Source organism: Camelina sativa, chromosome 19, assembly GCF_000633955.1.
Source record: "Camelina sativa cultivar DH55 chromosome 19, Cs, whole genome shotgun sequence".
In the NCBI taxonomy this organism is placed as follows: Eukaryota; Viridiplantae; Streptophyta; class Magnoliopsida; order Brassicales; family Brassicaceae; genus Camelina; species Camelina sativa.
In genome coordinates, this window is record NC_025703.1 from 24,309,429 (window position 1) to 24,329,141 (window position 19,713).

The 19,713-nt window shown below is 41.0% G+C and overlaps 1 pseudogene; it reads left to right on the forward strand.

Annotated features, from left to right (window-relative positions):
* On the forward strand, nucleotides 1,010-1,945 carry LOC109130929 (annotated as a pseudogene).

Sequence of the window (19,713 nt, forward strand, 5' to 3'; positions counted from 1 at the left end):
AATTGAAAAATCTAGTAACCATACATTTATTTACAACAAAAAAAAAAAACAAATTATTAGGTTTAATATCCATGAAAAACATATACACTAAAATTTGAAATAACGGGTATCCACCCCGTTCTAAAGATGTAAATTATACATCTTTTTATAGCTAAAATGATCCACAAATAGCGTAATTATGATTATATTTACAGCTTTTAGAAACTTTATTTATCAAACTAATTATCAAAAATTATAAAAATGAGTGATATATTTGTTTCTTTTGAGATCTGAAGAAACACAACTCACTTCAAGAGCGCGACGGCTGCTACGGTTTTCCATTAGAGTAATATTATCCGGTTTAGTCACTTTTTATCAAACTCACCTTTGTACCAAACTCTAATTAATTGAAAACTTCGGTTTGACAAAAAAAAACAAAAAAAAACTTTATTTATCAAACTAATTATCAATTCATTAAGATTTTGTAGTTATGATGCAATAATATACAATCTACAGTATGTATTAATTAAAATTTTGCTACTTTATCATGTTATCAAACTCACATTTGTACCAAACTCTAATTAATTGAAAGCTTTGGTTCCACAAAAAAAACTTTATTTATCAAACTAATTACCAATTTATTAAGATTTTGTAGTTATGATGCAATAATATACAATCTACAGTATGTATTAATTAATATTTTGCTACTTTATCATGTTATCAAACTCACCTTTGTACCAAACTCTAATTAATTGAATGGTTTGACAAAAAAAAACTTTATTTATCAAAATAATTACCAATCATTAAGATTTTGTAGTTATGATGCAATAATATACAATTTACAGTATGTATTAATTGAAATTTTGCTACTTTATCATGTTTATTGATAGTGACCATTTTTGGTTAGTCATATGACTCATATCTAGTAGTAATTACACCTAAAATATTCCCACGTGGAAATATACAATTTTTTTATTTATTGTTCAACCATCACTTTTTTTTTTGTCACAAGTTCAACCATCACCTAAACTGGACTATAACAGGGGTTTATTTTAAAGGGATATAGAGTACCTTCAACTCACAACTGAAGTATTTACCCAAAAAAAAAAATCACCATTGAAACTTGAAAGAAACAAATAAAATAAATACTTTGAGAATGAAGAACATATTCTTTAAACTTTTGTTATTGGTTACTCTTCTAGTCGCTGTCTTCCGTAAGTATACCTTACCAACAGTATCATTTTGAAACAAGCCAACTGAAATTTTCATTATTTTACAAATAGTTAAAAAAAACTAGTCTTTGATAATAAAAAATATTTTAAAAAATAATTAAGTTTTCACAAGAAAAATGAAATTATTTGTTGGAAATCAATTTAAATTTTATCATTATTTTTAATAATATATTAACTTTTCAGGATCCTGAGTGACTGAATTTAAATAATTAGAAAGAATAGAAAAATGAAAATTTTAGGGTATTTGACAAATTATATCGGAATCACACCATAAAAAGTGAGTTTTGTTTCTTCATATTTTTGTTTTTATTATTTCTAAATATCAAAATCATCTTGTCATTAAAATAATCTTAATATTGAATAACAATAGTATTTAATAGAATTCCATAACCAATAAACTGAATAACAATAAAAGAGTTAAAAAAAAATAGAATAACACTAGAACTCTAAAGTCTTTAAATTTAATAAAAATTGTTCAATAACCCCCTTATAGTAATTTCGTTATCTTGTTGGTTGTGTTGAAAGACAAAACTATGCGGTTGGGAGTTATTGTATTAGAGACAGTGACTGCAAGCCGGTATGCATACCACCGTATGCTTGCAACATGACCCGTAACGTTTGTATGTGTCATCCAAATGATATCAGTTCTTCTAAAAAACAGTGTATTCCTCTCCTGAACATAAAGGTTGTGCTGGGGGAGGACCTCCACCACATCAATTGAAATTATAATAACAAAAATGTATGTATATATCCTGATAAAAAGTTATATGAATAAAATATAATTTATTTAAAAAAATTTGATGGTTTTGTCACTTATACAATATTAAATTGTTTTATTTTATTGGGAATAAAAAATTATCTAATAAATAAATAGTTAGTGTATTGAGATCATCTCCAACCCATCTGCAAAATGGAGTTTGGAATCAATTTTTTTCTAACTCATCTCCATTTCTATTTTCAAAATAGAAATCTTCATTTTTTTCTCTATATTTGGCAACTTCCACTTATATTTAACATTAAAATTTTGGAAATCTCTATTTTTAACTCTAAAATAGAGTAGAGTTGGAGAAAAATCCATCTCCAAAATGGAGTTACTCTATTTTGAAGAAAATAAATGGAGAAATGGGTTAGAGATGCTCTAAAGATGAGTTTTTTTTTTCTTTTTCTTATGAGTATTCTGAGAATTATAGGGTCAATTTGGTGTATAACCAAAATCAATAAACTAATTAAGAATATAGCATAATATTCAAATAAATTAGAAGAATAGGAGGGGTAGGAAAAATTACAATTTTGGTGTTATGGTGGTGGTGGTAGTGGAGGATAATGGTGGGCAGAGGAGAGGTGGCCGAAGGCCAGTGACCGGAGGGGTGAAGGTGGCTGGAGGTGGCCAGAATCCGACGATCGGCAATGGGTAGTGGTCGGATGTGGCCGGAGGAGTTGGCCGGAATCCGACGAACGGCGGTGGGCGGTGGCTGATGGTGGTAGTGGGTTGTGGTGGTAGGGATAAATTAGCCATTAATACACAAAATACAAACTATATAACTTTTTAATGGTTAGAATGGTTATGGAGTGAATTAAAAAAATTTTGTTGGTTATAGGCTCAAATTCCTCAGAATTATGAGATAATGTTGGCTAAGACCTAAGATTGTCGGATGACCTAACTTCACTGAAACGACCCGATCCGTTTTTTTTTCCTAAATAAATATTATATAATAAATAGTAGTAATAATAATAATATATAAACTACAACTAGTGGTCCCATATCCACTAGCCACCTAACCACAATCACAACCAAACAGCGGAATAACAAATATCAATAACCAATAATCAAATATAACCATAAACTAATATCCAAATCATCAAAAAACATGGAACCAGCAACCTACCAATGTTTCTAATGACCCAACTCTAGCAACCTAGCAATGCCAGACAACATCCAATCGAGTCCCTAGAACATCCTCCTCTTCATTGCCTTGATTCCACGATCACACTTTGCCTTTACCTGCACCACAAATACAAATTGCAATGCATGAGTATTTTATAAACACTCAGTAAGGCAATCCTCCCATCTACTGGACTATACACACAAGCAACAGAGACATCTCTAACCATCAAACAACAATCAACACACAACAAATAACAAACGAGGAGTCTGCATCGACCGACACCAACATGCATCGACCGACACCACATGGGGATGCATCGACCGACACATGGTTGCATCGATCGATGCTCGATGCACTTGCATCGACCGACACTCGTTCTGCATCGACCGACGCACGCTCGGCATAACACAAAAACCCTAGGGTTTTACGCGCCGTCCTCACACTTGCATCGACCGACGCAAGATATGCATCGACCGATGCAATGCCGAGAATCGTGTGTCCCCGAAGCTTCCCGCCGGATCTTCGTTCCTACAACCACAAAACTCGATCCTAAGCCACAATAAAGCTTCCTAACGTCCCAAATAACCATCTAACAAGCCTAACAACACATAAACAAGAAGATCAGAGAAGCTTTAGCTTAGAGAAGCCATGGTCCTTCACTTACCTTTGCCACAGAAGAAAACCGACCCAAACACAGGAAGAAAACGTTCCTAGGACGCTCCTACAACGATCCCCGCTACATATCTCTACAGAAACAGCTTCCAACTCCAAGAAATCACCAAGAACACTCAAGAACACCAAGAACTTTCTTTCTCTCTTCTTTTCTCTCAAAAACGGCTAAACTCGCCGAATGAGACAAAAACCTTGACTTAAGGGTTTTCCCTAACCCAAAACGCAGCGTTTAACTTAAGTCAAAACGCAGAAACTTAACCCTGCATCGACCGATACAAACCCTAAACCGGGTTTTCGGTTTGTGGGTGTTACAATTCTCCCCCACCAAACTAGATTCATCCTCGAATCTCGAGCAACCATCAGCCAAGGACTCCCGTGCAACCGTCTCCACGGCCCGCACTCCTCCGACCGATCTACGAAAGGTCATCTCTAGGTGATAGACTCACGCTCTAGGCATTATTTGCTCTCGACTTTTGGAATTTCCTTTACTGATAGGCCTAAACCTTGAGTTTTTATTGGCTCCTCATTAGACCTAAGTCTGCATGCCATAATGTTAGCTCCTCATCATGCCTAAGCCTGCATGCCATAATACATAAGGAAAAATCCAATACTCGTCGCTCGGGTTGCCACCCTACAGCGCGCCCCCAGATCGTCATCCGAAGTCGATATATCAACCATACTCCCAAGCCACAAAGTCTCAGAATATGGCAGTACTAGGAGAACCTAAGTTCTCCAAGAGTCGCGAGCAAACAATTCTGAATACGTCTGAGTCCTATCCCTATCCAGGTTTCCTTCCCGTGGCTCGCGTAAGACATCTCAATGTCCTACAAACCACATATCCCCTCACTGGGATACCTCATGACCATACATGGATCATCTCACTACCACAAGGGCCGCCACAGAGGCCAAACAAATGTCCTAAACAGGACCGCCACCAAGGCCAAACAAATGTCCTAAACAGGTTCGCCACCAAGGCCAAACAAATGTCCTAAACAGGACCGTCACAAAGACCATCTGTCCGGAAGGACCGCCTAAACAAGCACTCTGGCTAAACAGCCCGCCACAAAGGCCACACATCTGGCTAAACAGCTCGCCACAAAGGCAACACTTTTGGCTAAACAACCCGCCACAAAGGTCACACATCTGGCTAAACAGCCCGCCACAAAAGCCACACATCTGGCTAAACAGCCCGCCACAAAGGCCACACAATGACTAAATGTCCGCCACTAAGGCCTCACAAGCCCCTCCAAGGCTCTCTCCACTAAAATGGACGAATTTTAACTCACATAAAACTTTCCACTTTTGGAAACTCCTAATTCAGGAAGCTTTCCTCAAAAAACCCCGCCTCACGAAACTTTGTACCCCGAGCACCACCTCCTCTTGTTACTTAGTCGCCTAACCAACCACCCCAAGCGACCAAGTATCAAGAGAGATGGGTTGGAATACTCCATTCCCGCTCCAGCCACGGATTACAGATGGGACCAGGCTAGACAAGTTCAAGTCGCGACTTGCTTCTCATACCACTTCTTAAACCTTGCCTTCATCCTCACCTCAGGCTCCCAAGTCTGCTCCTCAACACCATCACAGTCCCAAAGGACTCTCATCAAAGGAATCTTCTTCTTCCGAAGTTCCTTAATCCTCCTCTCGAGAACCCTCACTGGTCTCGCCTCCAAAGTCATGTTAGGCTGAAGATCCTCAGGAATCTTAGCCAACAACTGATCATCCTCACGGAGACACTTCCTCAACATAGAAACGTGGAAAACCTTATGGAATGCACGCATAACCTCAGGGAACTCCAGTCTATAAGTCACTGGTCCAACATGCTCAATCACTCTGAACGGACCAATATACCTTAGACTCAACTTAGTCTTAGTCAATGACCTGTTCGGACCCCGTAACATGGCCATCTTGAGGTACACTCTGTCTCCTACCTAAAACTCAAGATCTCTCCTCCTCCNAAATGTCCGCCACTAAGGCCTCACAAGCCCCTCCAAGGCTCTCTCCACTAAAATGGACGAATTTTAACTCACATAAAACTTTCCACTTTTGGAAACTCCTAATTCAGGAAGCTTTCCTCAAAAAACCCCGCCTCACGAAACTTTGTACCCCGAGCACCACCTCCTCTTGTTACTTAGTCGCCTAACCAACCACCCCAAGCGACCAAGTATCAAGAGAGATGGGTTGGAATACTCCATTCCCGCTCCAGCCANATCTGGGGGTGATAAGATGTACTCATATGCACCTTAGTGCCCATCTCTGCTTGAAACGCTCTCTAGAACACCGAAGTGAACTTAGAATCCCTATCAGACACAATGCTCGCTGGCACCCCATGCAACCTGACTATCTCCTTCACATACTTCTTAGCCAAGACCGCTGCTCCATCAGTCTTCTTAATGGCCAGAAAATGTGCTGACTTAGTCAACCGGTCCACAGTGACCCAAATAGCATCGAACGTCCTAGACACTGTCAAACCTACCACGAAGTCCATAGTAATCATATCCCACTTCCACTCTGGAATGGGAAGACTCTTCAGTAACCCTCCTGGAACCTGATGCTCAGCCTTCACTAGCTGACACACGTCGCACCTCGCGACCCAACTAGCTACATCCTTCTTCATCCCGACCCAATGATAGTACCTCTTGAGATCACGGTACATCTTAGTCGCTCCTGGATGAATAGAAAACTTGCTCCCATGAGCCTCTCTCAGGATCTCCTGCCTCAACTCCTCATCCTTGGGCACACAAACCCGACCGTGCACCAAGATAGTACCATTATCTGAGACCTGATACTCATAATCCACATCCTTTGAGGTATTCACCAGTCCCAAGTCCTTCTCCTGAGCCAACCACAGCCTGCTCAGAAGATCTGCTCTATCAACCGCCTCCAAACCCAACGGTTCCTGAGACACAACACACAAACTCAACGCACCGATCTCTCCTACCAGAGACTCCATCTCCTGCTCCTAAACCGAAGCTACCCTCTTCCGACTCATAGCATCTGCAACAAAGTTAGCCTTACCAGGATGATAGGCTATCTCCAAATCATAATCTGCCACAAGCTCCATCCACCGCCTCTGTCTCAAATTCAGCTCAGGCTGAGTGAATATATACTTCAGGCTCTTATGATCTGTAAACACCTGTACCTTTGCACCATAAAGATAAGATCTCCAAATCTTCAGGGCAAAAACTACAGCACCCATCTCCAAATCATGAGTAGGATAGTTGCCCTCATGCTTCCGCAACTGCCGCGAAGCGTAGACAATCACCTTCCCATGCTGCATCAACACACATCCCAAACCAACTCTAGATGCATATGTATAAATCACATAGGGTTCTCCCTGCTCAGGCAAAGCCAACACTGGCGCAGTAGTCAACATCTCCTTCAGGCTTGGAAAGCCTTCCTCACACTCCTGTGACCAAATAAAAGGAACATCCTTCCCTGTCAACTTACTCATGGGATGTGCTCTGCTCGCAAACCCCTGCACGAATCTCCTGTAGTAACCTACCAATCCTAGAAAACTCTTGATCTTTGTGGCATTTTGTGGTCTAGGCCAATCTCTGATAGCCTGACTCTTCTCCGGATCTACATAAACTCCATCAGCAGACACAATATGACCCAGAAAACTCATCTCATGCTGCCAAAAACTGCACTTGCTCAACTTAGCAAACAACTTCTGCTCCCGCAGTTTCTCCATAACTGCCCTCAAATGCACTGCATGCTCCTCAGGACTCTTAGAATAAACCAGGATATCGTCAATGAAAATGATGACAGATACATCCAGGAACTCCTAAAACACACTGTTCATCAATCTCATAAACGCTGCTGGTGTGTTAGTCAACCCGAAAGGCATCACCACAAACTCATAATGCCCATACCTCGTCCTGAATGCAGTCTTCCTCACATCTTCCTCATCTATCGGTATCTGATGATAACCCGACGCCAAATCTACCTTTGAGAACCAAGTAGCACCCCTCAACTAATCCAACAACTCATCGATCCTCGGAAGAGGGTACTTGTTCTTCACAGTGACCCGGTTCAACCCCCGATAATCAATACATAACCGGAAACTCCCATCCTTCTTCTTCACAAATAACACCGGCGCTCCCCACGGTGACACACTAGCACGGATGAATCCCTTGCTCAACAAATCCTCTAGCTGCTTCTTCAGCTCTGCCATCTTTGCTGGAGCCATTCTGTAAGGAGCCTTCGATAACGGCATCGTTCCTTGTTCCAGTTCAATCGAAAAAGGATCAGACCGAGATGGTGGTAATCCCTGCAATGACTGGAACACATCCTCAAACTCCTCTACAACCGGGATACCGCTAACCGTAGACTTCCCCACTGACTCTGGCATAGATATGGTAACCAAATAAGCCTCACAGCCCTTCTCGATCATCTTCCCAGCCTGGATGGCCGAGATCACGAGACTCCCCGAAGTCGGTCTAATACCCTGAAAAACCAACTTCCCTCCTGGACGCTCAAACTCCACTCTACCCCGATAGCAATTCAAATGCACCATGTGCCGATGCAACCAATCCATCCCGAGAATCACATCANTCATAAAGGGTTCTCCCTGCTCAGGCAAAGCCAACACTGGCGCAGTAGTCAACATCTNTTCCACTGGACTGATAATCAAATCCGCTGGCCAAGACTCTCCTGCGATCTGAATATCAATTCCTCTGGCTCGTCCAATAACCTTCGGGAACTTGCCTCCCGCAACTCTGACAAATCCTGTACGCTGCCCGGGATCCCCTCTGATTCCTGCGCTCTCTGCACACTCCGGAGTAATAAAGCTAAGAAAAGCTCCAGAATCAAACATAACATGGGACTTAAACCCGCCCACCAAAAAGGTCCCTACACAAACCTCATGTGTTGAGAACCTAACATTTTATCACATGAAAACATAAAATCTGAACTTATGAAGAATTCACAAAGTTAAAGTACCAGAAATTATACCTGTGATCGCCCCGACACTGGTTCCACCAGTCTCTGCAGTCGTGTAAACCCGTGGCGCCTGCTCAATCCGTGCCACCTGCTGCCCTCCAGGCTGCACCTGCTGCAACGCTGCCACTGCCACCGGCTGCAACTTGGGACACATGGGCCTGATATGCCCTGGCTCCCTGCAATGATAGCATACACGAGCCGTTGTCATCGGGGCACTCCTCTTGGGACAACTATCAATCTTGTGATCTTTTCTTCCACAACCGAAGCAACTCGCACCACTCGGCCTCTGTGTAGCCTCCCACCCCCTCTTGGTTTCCTGCGCATGTTTACCGCCCCTGCTAGAACCACTCTGCTGCTGAGCCTTACTAGGCTAAACTACTGGACTAACCGCCACTAACTGTGCCCGGATATCCTCCTCAATTCCTGCTGCAATCTCAACTAGCTCTGCACGCGTAGCATAACTCCGCCCTCTACAGTGAACCCTCAAATCATCACGTAGCATAACTCCGCCCTCTACAGTGAACCCTTAAATCATCACGAAGTCAACCCAAGTCATCTCCCGCTGCACTCTCCTAGCAGCGACCGATCTCCACCACAACTCAGCATCACCAATCAAATGGTGGACCCCTATGTCCACCCAAAACTCCTCAGGACATCTCAGAGTATAGAAGTTACGTTCCACACTCGTCCTCCACACATCTGCAGTAGAAGGATCTGTACCACCCGAAAACTGCGCGGTCACGACACCCTTCATCTCCTTGAGCATGGACAGATAACGTCCATGTGCTCCTGGATCCGCAGCCACTGGCTGCCGCTCCTCCACCACCACTGGTGGCACAACCTGAGCCTGAGCCGGTACCACTGCTGGCAACCACTCCAACAACTGTGCTAGGAAAGCCGTAAAGTCAGCACCAGGGACTCCACCTGCTGGGACTCCCACACCCATGACCCTAGCATCACCGACCACTAGAGCATCAACACCGCCCCCTCCGGCCACACTCATGGAATCCTCCTGGACACCCTACGACTCGCCAACACCCTCAGTTGTCACACTCTAGTCCTCGTTCTCACTAACCACTGGGACTCTGCCCCTACCACAACCACGTCCGCGTCCACGACCACGTCCGCGTCCACGACCACGACCACAACCAGTGATATATTACGGTTTTGACTCACTTTGACCCCGTTTATTTGATAGTTTTGTAGTTGTTTGAGTCCTTTTCAGGTTATAATAAGAGGCTAGGAAGCTAAAAGCAAGGATTGGAACAACAGGAGCAATCGGAGCAGAAAGGAGTTGAATTGGAGCAGAAAAGCTGATTTTAGAACCAGGAGCACATGCTCCCGATTTCCGAGCACATGCTCCCAACTCTACGGTTTCATGACGACACGTGGCAAGCATCTAGGCGCCGATTCCCTGCCTAATTCCCCTTATTTTAGGCGATCCTTTGTGAGAGAAAGAGGGCTGAGATCGCTTTTTAATAGGGAGATTTGAATTTGGAATCTTTCCTTATTTTTCTCTACTTGTATGCTATTTAACCTAGGGTTTTTAGGAGAGAGGGATATACCTTTTTCTTTTGTTTTTGAGCGACGTTTTTGTGAGAGGGAGAAGAGCGGCTACCTTGTGAAGCATTCTCTGAACCCTTTTTATTTTTATGTCATTGAATTTCTCATCTTTTGCTATGATTCATTTCTCTATGTCTGAGTAGTTTTCTTTGCTAGATTAGGGGTTTCAAAAGGGGTTTCATGGGTTAGCAACAGAACACAAATAGGGCTTTATATAATCGATTGTCTTCACTATTGTTAGACTTAATGCTTAGGTTGATTTGATCACCCAATCTATGATTCTAGGTTTATCTATTCATCAAAAGTGTAATAGGTTGCTAGAAAAGACATTAGTGGGCAAATTATCCTAGACCTGCGAAAGTTGATGTGTAGGTGATTTGTGAACTTATCATTCCTGTTCTTTAATGCTTGTCTGCGATTCTGGGCTCAAACGACAGTTTAGGGTTTATGGACCGCCGAGCATGTGCTCCGGATGTCTGAGCATGTGCTCCGCGTTTCCGCACAGAATCGATCAGATAGAGTTATTGATACCACGACAGTGGATCAGTTTATATTTATGTTTGAGTTCTAGACTGGTACTTAATCTATGCCCTGAATAGTTGTTTAGTTGCTATCTCTGAAATTCCCGAGAATTACCCCTGATCTAGTGTTTTGCTTATTGCCTTTTTATACCGTTTTAATCGCGTTACTGTTACCAAACAAACCCAACTTTGAATTGTCTTAGCTTGAAATTGAACCAATAGAACCATAGAGTAAAACTTGGTCTTTGTGGGATTCGACCCCTAAGTACTACTTCTTTGCTGTGCACTTGCAGTAGGAAAATAGGGTTTAAAACTCTGTGTATCAACCAGCAACAGCATCCTCTCTAACCATCTGCACTACCATGAACAGAAGGCTAAGCACACAATTATACTAACACAAAAACATATACTCACCGTGGAATCACACTGTAGGCTCGAAGAGGATGTTCTAGGACTCCATGCCACACACAATTGACTAACTCACATAATCAATCAAGACATGCAATCCTAAACATCACAACAGAAACCTAGTGAACCCAAACCTAGAACCGTAAGGGATCTGATACCAAACTCAAACGACCCGACCCTTTTTTTTTCCTAAATAAATAATATATAATAAATAGTAATAATAATAATAATATATAAACTACAACTAGTGGTCCCATACCCACTAGCCACCTAACCACAATCACAACCAAACAGCAGAATAACAAATACCAATAACCAATAATCAAATATAACCATAAACCAATATCCAAATCATCAGAAAACATGGAACCAACAACCTAGCAATGTTTCTAATGAACCAACTCTAGCAACCTAGTAATGTCAGAAGACATCCAATCGAGTCCCTAGAACATCCTCCTCTTCATTGCCTTGATTCCACGATCACACTTTGCCTTTACCTGCACCACCAACACAAATTGCAATGCATGAGTATTTTATAAACACTCAGTAAGGCAATCCTCCCATCTACTGGGCTATACACACAAGCAATAAAGACATCTCTAACCATCAAACAATAATCAACACACAACAAATAACAAACCAGGACTCTGCATCGACCGTGAAACTCGGATTTTTGTGTGGTGAATGATAAGATGAAAGAGATGGAATGATATGATGATCAGGTGGAAGGTGTTTCAATTACCCTTATGTAGTTGTAGCATAAAGGATGTCAAACCATAATGAGTGTGATGCAAGCAATCAGGATATGAATACTCATCTAAGTTAAGCCAAATATGAAGGATGTTTGTCACTAACAACCTAATGATGATTATGAAATGCAGAATGTAAACCTACTAAAACAGGAATGCAAAGTAAACAAAATGATCAAAACAATAATGAAATGAAGCAGGAACATGAATTATAGTAAGCAAACTAAGCAATGCCACATGATTAAACATAAACTAAATGAAATGCAACAAGACAATGCAACTAGAACGAAACAGGGAATGAAACAGGAAGATGCAGAACATAAAACAGTAACTCTGGAATGAGTTCGAGCAAGCACTCGATCGGATGCTCGATCGAGTGGACGGTCGGGTTGATGAGCGAATGCCAGAAACAGAGCAAATATTGAAACAGAGCAAGCATCAATCAATTAACAATACTTAAAAAGGAAATCAATAAACAAAAAAATGTCTTAAGGATGGATTCATGGGCTGGATTCCAGCTATGATTATCTAAAACTGGTCAACAAACCTCAATCAAACATGAGTCATCTCTAGACAATGATCTCCTAATACAAGTTAATCCAATCTCTTGGCAATAACAATCAAGCTAAGATACTCCCAGTCTAGCTCTCACTAGCAAAGATCATATAAAAGCATACATTAAACAACAGATCATTAAAGTAAAAAATCAACAAAACATCTAATCTCTTAGCATGCTTCATGATAATATCTAGATCTAGCCTTATCTAACAACTTAGACATTGGTGTGATGCTAACAAGCTTAAGATCTAACCTTACCCTCTCAGATATAAGATTAGCATAGAGCATATCTAGCCTAGAAGAGATCTATAACAAACAAGCTTGACCAATCTAAACAACCACAACCATCATCCAGCCTAACCCATCCTTAAGATCCTAAACCACTACTCACAATCACAAAACATGATGAACAAAGTCATAAACCCAGAAATCAATGAAACTTGCATGTTTAGAAAGATGAGATGAAGATCTACAATATTAAAGAAGAAATCAAACTCAGATTCTTAATACTTTGAAAGTTATGAAACCAGCAAGTATCAAAGATTTCTTAGAAAATAAAACAAAAGTGGCTAAAAGATCTAAGCAAAAGGAATAATTCCAAAAAAGGGTAAATACTAGGTCTAGAATTGTTCTCTAAAAAGTCTCTCTTTTTGTGGCTGCAGAGTACAAGACCTTTTATAGGAAAAGGAAGGGAAGCCCTAAAAATGCTAAAAGACAAAATAAGTGGGCGGCTCGGTCAACTCAACCAGGTGCTCGGTCGAGTGCTGGTCGAGTGGCTTCTTCTTTTGCTTCTCCCATCCGGTCGAGTCCTTCTCTACACACGGCCGAGTGCTTGGTCGAGTGGGAGATCGAGTGGACTTACGGACCTTGATTCTTCAGCTCCAAATCCATTGTTTCCTTCTCTTGACAGCTCCAAATCAGCATCACTTCCATGCTCCTAAGGATCCAAAATCACCTGTTTATGCAAGAAACTATGCAAATGCAATGCAAATATACTCTAATGCATAAAAAGTTCTAAAACTATGCAATAATGGACAAATGAGATAGAAAATCATGCAAAAGATATGAATATACTAAGGGAAAACAGGGCAAAATATATGAACATCAGACCGACACCAACATGCATCGACCGACACCACATGGGGATGCATCGACCGACACAGGGTTGCATCGATCGATGCTCGATGCACTTGCATCGACCGACACTCGCTCTGCATCGACCGACGCATGCTCGATATAACACGAAAACCCTAGGGTTTTACGCGCCGTCCTCGCACTTGCATCGACCGACGCAAGATATGCATCGACCGATGCAATGCCGAGCATCGTGTTTTCCCCGAAGCTTCTCGCCGGATCTTTGTTCCTACAACCACAAAACTCTATCCCAAGCCACAAGAAAGCTTCCTAACGTCCCAAATAACCATCTAACAAGCCTAACAACACATAAACAAGAAGATCAGAGAAGCTCTAGCTTAGATAAGCCATGGTCCTGCACTTACCTTTGCCATAGAAGAAAACCGATCCAAACACAGGAAGAAAACGTTTGTAGGACGCTCCTACAACGATCCCAGCTATAGATCTCTACAGAAACAGCTTCCAACTAGCCCTGGGCATTCGGGTACCTGATCGGATTCGGATTCGGATGTTCGGGTTTTTAGATTTTTGGATGTAGAAATATAAAACCCGATCGGGTATTTTATAATTTTGGGTCAGGTTCGGGTAATTTGGCTTCAGGTTCGGGTAATTTCGGATATACCCGAATTCATAATGTTTTTTTTTTGTCGTGAAAAGAGAAAAAAAAATTACCTTATAGCTCCCTTTTCTTTTTCAACTTTTCTTCATCTCTCTAATCTTCACCCAAAAACCCTAGATTTATTCATCCACAGCCACCACTTCAAGAACCAAATCTTTCAAATCTTCTACCAAATCTAACAACATCTATAGCAAATTATATGATATGATTCATATTTATCTCTGTTTTCAATCTCACTCACACCTCAAAAGTCAAACACCACAAACTATCACTCAATTTTTTAGATTTGCTTATCATATTTCTCATAAAATTGATCTGGATAATGAAAATTTAAATCGATTAGGGATTCTGTAGTTCTTTCGTTGATTATGAAAGAAAAAAATAAGTCAATTAGAAATTTTAGATTACATATGTATAAATATATATAGATAAATATTTAATATTTTCATACTAAGACATAATAAGTATGGTGGCAAAATGGTTTATGATGCATCAATTAATGCATAAGGTACTGAGTTCAAATCCACAAAGGTGCATTTTTGTACTTATTTCGGGTCAATTCGGATCCTATTCGGGTATCGGGTAATACCCGAATCTCAGAAAAACTAAATCCGATCGGGTATTTCATACCCCCGAATCCGAACTGCCTATTTCGGGTCGGGTTCGGGTTTGGATTTCAGATTCGGTTAAAATGCCCAGGCCTACTTCCAACTCCAAGAAATCACCAAGAATACTATGAACTCTTCTTTCTCTCTTCTTTTCTCTCAAAAACTTCTAAACTCGCCGAATGAGACAAAAACCTCGACTTAAAGGTTTTCCCTAACCCAAAACGCAACGTTTAACTTAAATCAAAACGCAGAAACTCAACCCTGCATGGACTGATGCATAACCTGCATAGACCGATGCAAATCCTAAACCAGGATTTCGGTTCGCAGGTGTTACATTCACTAACCTGCGGATTATTTTTATTAGAATCGCCACTAAGATTATTCGAGCAATCAAGATTCATAACAGCCATAGTTGGGCGAAAGTATGAGTCTCAAAACTATGACTATTTCTTAGATGCTTCAACACTAAGAACAAACGACAATAATAGTTACTGACTTACCTTTCATATGTATCGATATGGAACTCAAAATCTCATAATACCTATGCTATTTTTTATTAGAAAAACTTTATTGCGCTTAATCTTCTTTCTTTCTTCATGCAATACTTTAGTTTGGAGGTCGATGATAGTAGAAGTAATTACAATTAATGGAAGTGTGGATAATATTAGAATTGTCGATGATAATGTAGAAAATATTAGAACTGTTATCCATTCTTCGAACAAAAGTAATTTTCTTAAGATTGTGTTCTAAAAGTAAAGAGATTATTAAAAAAGCATAGAAACCCTAAAACCGTAATCCTTATAAAATTGTATAATTTAATATATAAAATTAATAAAAATACCACGTATTATCCCTACTATTAAAAGAAAAACCGTTTAACAAAATAACCTTTGTTTTGTAAGAAATTACAACTGAATGCCATTGGAATTATGACTAAATAATCGATTTAATAAAAAGATACCGTCGAAATTTCCCTCTCCTCTAAACAGATAAAGACGCGGATCCTTTTTAACCCGTTTATTATTTTGGATATTCTAATTTGATCCTGACCGTTCAAGTTATTAACATCCTAACCGTTAATTTAAAGACTATTCGTTTATATTCTCCGTTGGGTCATGCGGCCCATCTTCAAAAACACATATACGCTAAAATCATCATAATTGAACATAGTTGTTAATGTTAACTACTTTCTAATAATTAAGCTGTAAATATATGGAAGTTAAAATATTCAAATTTGTAACTAACCATAATTGTTAAGGATCTTAATAATAAAAATCCCCCATCCTTTGTAAAAATATATTCTATGGACGAATATTACCATACACTAATAAAATATTTTTGTTACCATATACTCATAATGTTACCTTTAAAATTTATCTTGATGCCTAAGTTTAACATATTATGGTAACCGATATTCTCTCAATATACCGAATATACCTTAGACTCTCTTAGTCAAGAGAACTTCAATCCTCTTTTCATTATCGGAACATTAAATCAATACCACCGTAATTATCGTTGTGAATATTCGTTGCACTGTCGTAAACATTGTAAATAGTCGGGTTGTTCAACAAAGAAATACATTTCCATACACAATCAACACACAACCAGTCAAAATGTTAGCCTCACCTCTCCCCATTTCTCCTCTAAAGTCTCTCAGGCCCTATACAGTAAATTGGCTTATACAAGTCAAGATTTTGCATTTGTGGAGGTAATACAACGTTAAAATCGAAGAAACCATTGAGATGTTTTGTAATACCCGCGAACCGAAATCCCGGTTTAGGGATTGCATCGGTCGATGCAGTAGGTGCATCGGTCTATGCAAGGTCGTTTTTCTGCGGTTTGACTTAAGTTAAACGCCGCATTTTGGGTTAGAAAAACCCTTAACTCGAGTTTTGTCTCATTATACGTGTTTAGCCGTTTTTGAGACAAAAGAAAAGGGAGAAAACGTTCCTTAAGTGTTCTTGAGTGTTCTTGGTGATTTCTAGAGATTGGAAGCTGTTCCAGAAGAGATCTGTAGCTGGGATCGTTGTAGGAGCTTCCTGGAGGTGTTTTCTTGTTGGTTTAAGGTTCAGATTCGTCTTGGCAAAGGTAAGTGCAGGACCATGGCTTATCTAAGCTAGAACTTCTTTGATCTGCTTGTTTATGTGTTGTTAGGCTTGCTAGATGGTTATTTGGGATGTTAGGAAGCTTTCTTGTGGCTTGGGATCGAGTTTTGTGGTTGCAGGAACAAAGATCCGGCGAGAAGCTTCGGGGAACATGATGCTCGGCATGATGCATCGGTCTTTGCACTTTGTGCGTCGGTCAATGCAAGTGCGAGGACGGCGCGTAAAACCTAGGGTTTTTGTGTTATGTCGAGCATGCGTCGGTCAATGCAGTGCGAGTGTCGGTTGATGCATGTGTAACTTGCATCGGTCGATGCATCCCTTGTATCGGTCGATGCATCCCTTGTATCGGTCGATGCATCCCCATGTGGTGTAAGTCGATGCATGTTGGTGTCGGTCGATGCAGAGTCTTGGTTTCTTATTTGTTGTTTGTTGATTGTTGGTTGATGGTTAGAGATGTCTCTATTGCTTGTGTGTATAGCCCAGTAGATGGGATGATTGCCTTACTGAGTGTTTATAAAATACTCATGCATTGCAATTTGTGTTTGTGGTGCAGGTAAAGGTAAAGTGTGATCGTGGAATCAAGGCAATGAAGAGGAGGATGTTATAGGGACTCGATTCGATGTTGTCTGGCATTGCTAGGTTGCTAGAGTTGGGTAATTAGAAATATTGCTAGGTTGCTGGTTCCATGTTTTCTGATGATTTGGATATTTTTTATGTTATAATTATTGGTTTATTATTGGATATTTACTGGTTATTGGTATTTGTTATTCGGCTGTTTGGTTGTGATTGTGGTTAGGTGGCTAGTGGATATGGGACCACTAGTTGTAGTTTATTTATTATTATTATTATTACTATTTATTATATATTATTTATTAAAAAAAAAAATAGGTTGGGTCGTTTCAGTTTGGTATTAGAGCCCTTACGGTTCTAGGTTTGGGTTCACTAGGCTTCGTGTTGTAGATGTTTGGGATTGCATGTCTTGATTGATTATGTGAGTTAGTCAATTGTGTGTGGCATGGAGTCCTAGAACATCCTCTTCGAGCCTACAGTGTGATTCCACGATGAGTTGTGGTTTTTGTGTTTTTGTATTATGTTAAGATTGCTTGTTAGCCTCTGTTCTTGGAAGTGCAGTGGCTAAAGGTGTTTGAGTTTTTGGTCGTGGACGGGGATGGGGTCGTAATCATGGTAGGGCGGGTCCCGAGGCCAGCAAGTGTGTGGTCCAGAGTTCCACGAGGAGGTACGTCAGAGGGTCGCAAGCGTATCTGGAGGGACCACAGGGGGTAAGCCGGTGAGCGTGTCGTGGGTGTTGGGAACCCAGGTGTGGGGTTGCAGCAAGTGAAGCCCAGGGTCGAGATGATCGCTTGGCGGATCTGTTGGCGTACTGTTGGAGCGGTTACCGAGAGGGGTACCAGTGCAGGCTCCAGTTGTGCCGCATGTGGCGGGGTGTAGCCAAGAGCTGCGGATGTTGGGGATTTTTTTTTTCCATCTTATGTTAGGAGGATGGAGAAGTGGTAGATGACCGGTGCGAGGTTCTTCGCGGGAGGTATCGAGCCTAGAGAGGCAGATAGGTGTACATATGCAGTTGGAGCAGATACTTCTCTGTTTGGTGGGTAATCCAGTTGGATATTAGAAGTTGAGTGGGTAGGTGTAACATTCTAATGTTATATTCGTACCACAGGAGTAACTTTGGTCGAAAGATGTTTATAGTCTTTAAAGATTGTTGCTCTTGAGGGGATGGTGGTTTCCCAAAATACCGATAGCTCGAGGGGCTGTGGGCTCCGAGAGTGGCAGAGGGTTAATGTTCTCCTAAGGGGATGGTCTGGTAGTGAGACGGTATAACTCGAAGACGGTGGTCTAAGAGTGAGATTGGTATGGCTCGAAGGTTGCGACCTAAGGGTGGAAGAGTTGGGAGCAAGCAATGCCTAGGACGTGAGTATAAACATAACGACTGAATGTAGACCTCGAGAGAGTGATGGTGGTTTAATCTCAAGTTTTGGATGTGTTGACCAGTGGGTCAGGGTTTTATGACCGGAGCGGTCATGAATGTATGGCTGTTGCGCCAGGATCGTGCGGCCGGTGGTGCTGGAGTCCCGGGAAGGGGAGTTGCAGCGGGTTTGAGCCAGTAACTAATCGTTGCGACGATGTTGGATGAAGTTCATTGGAGATGGTCAGGGTTGCTAGATTCATGGTTTTGGTAAGCTTGTTGGAGGGAATAATTCTAGTAGGTTGAGTTGGCGGCCTGCAAAGCATATTATACAGCGAATCGGAATATGCTACCGTATGGTACTTGTTTGTTTTATTACGCTCGTATTGATGACTTGTTGTGGAGAATTGCTAAGCGGGAAGCTAATTTTGTAATAAGCTATCTTGTTGAAGTTTCCTTAAGAGACAAGTTACTAGAGGTTCTTGGATGGACAAGAGGTGTTGATATCCGGGTGGTGGTGAGTTGATATCATCATACTTGATTTTTAGTCTAGTAGAGCTGAGGAAGAAAATAGGGGATTTTTACGTCTTATCACTTCACCGTGGGGAACTTCGGTGTTGTTCATCAAATAGAAGGACGAGGTATGGGTTTATGAGTTCGTGGCGATGCCATTTGGGTTGAAAAATGCACCAGCAGCGTTTATGAGATTGATGAACAGCGTGTTTCAGGAGTTTCTGGACGTGTTTGTCATCATTTTCATCGACGACATCCTGGTTTATTCTAAGAGTCCTGAGGAGCATGCAGTGCATTT